Here is a 1,505-nt window from a genome sequence, read left to right as displayed (position 1 = left end):
CAACTAGTAATACCAAGTACATATTACTGGGCCAATGGTAATACCAGGTTAATATTACTGGCCAACTAGTAATACCAAGTACATACTAGAACCACTCGTGGTACTGAGTGGGACTTTGCTCTTGCTAGAGAATCTGAAAAAAATCAACGTTCTTAGCCAAATAGGTCACGTGCTAAAGCAGTAAAATTTTTTTGGAAAATTTCGCTTTTTTGGAAGGTTGTGAAAGCGGAAGTTGAATCAGACATAAAATATGAAAGTATGATTAATTTCCAAGGTCAATGACCTTTGACCATGTTAAGGCGAAGGTCATTTAAGGTCAACGTCACTAGATATGACTCGTCAAACTTTGAAAATACAAACATTATAAATCCGGAAGTTGACGATGAACATCAAATATGAAGGTATTAATCTTTAGCCAAGGTCAATGACCTTCGATCCTACAAAGGTAAAGGTCATCAATAGGTCAAAAGTTGAAAATATTTTTTGAACTACGAAGCGGAAACAACTGACCTTTTCACACAAAATGGCCAAAGGGGTGAGGTGATTGTGTGCACGGTCCTGTTTTGAACAAATGTATTTTATACTAGTTATACCCCTGATAAAAATGTAAATAATAAGTAATTGAATCCTAATGTGCCACGCCCACCTCAACTTAAGTCTACTTAAGTCAACTTGTCATAAGTCATAATTTATATTTAATATGTCTCGTTGTATTCCAAATTCCAAGCAAATAGGTCATAAGAAATACATACACCCAGCTCAAAGAAGCTAACATATTGTAAAAAACATCGAAATTTCAAAAATTCAGAAATTTCAATTTTGCATTATATATCACTGGAAAGAGCACGATGAGCACATTCAGAATCTACAAAAATTTACCCTCAAAGTTAATTAGGTCACGAGCTAGAGCAATCCAAATTTGCGAATTTGGCTGCTTTTGGACAGCTATAAGACCGGAAGTAGACGTCAGAGGTCAAATATGAAAGCATCAACTTATAGCCAAGGTCAATGACCTTTGACCTAATAAAGGTCAAGGCCATCAAAGGTCATGGTCAAAAATGGAAAATTGTGAATTTCCAAAACCTGTTCCTTTTTTGAATTATGAAGCTGAACTAATTGACCTTCTAAGACAAAGTGGCTCAAGGGATGATGTAATTTTGAGCAAAGTTCCATTTTGAACAAATGTATTCTTTGTGAGTTATGTTTCTGGCCAAAAATGTCAATTATGTGTAATTTAACCCGGATGTGAATTTTTTTTGCATAGGTTAATTGATATTCAAAATGTAATATTATGTTCAAAATTTTAAGCTTCTACATCATGCAGGTCAAAAGATCAAAGGTCAAAATCGAAAATTGAAAATATGGAAATTTTAAAACCCGTTCCTTTTTTGAAACTATAAAGCTGAAACAACTGAGTTGTTAACACAAACTGGCCAAAAGGATGAGGTAATTGTGTGCAAAGTCCTTTTTTGAACAAATGTATCCTATGCGAGATATGCCCCTGC

This window comes from Lottia gigantea (assembly GCF_000327385.1).
Source record: "Lottia gigantea unplaced genomic scaffold LOTGIsca_46, whole genome shotgun sequence".
Classification (NCBI taxonomy): Eukaryota; Metazoa; Mollusca; class Gastropoda; family Lottiidae; genus Lottia; species Lottia gigantea.
The sequence above is the reverse complement of the archived record's forward strand: the minus strand, read 5'-3'. Positions refer to the sequence as shown.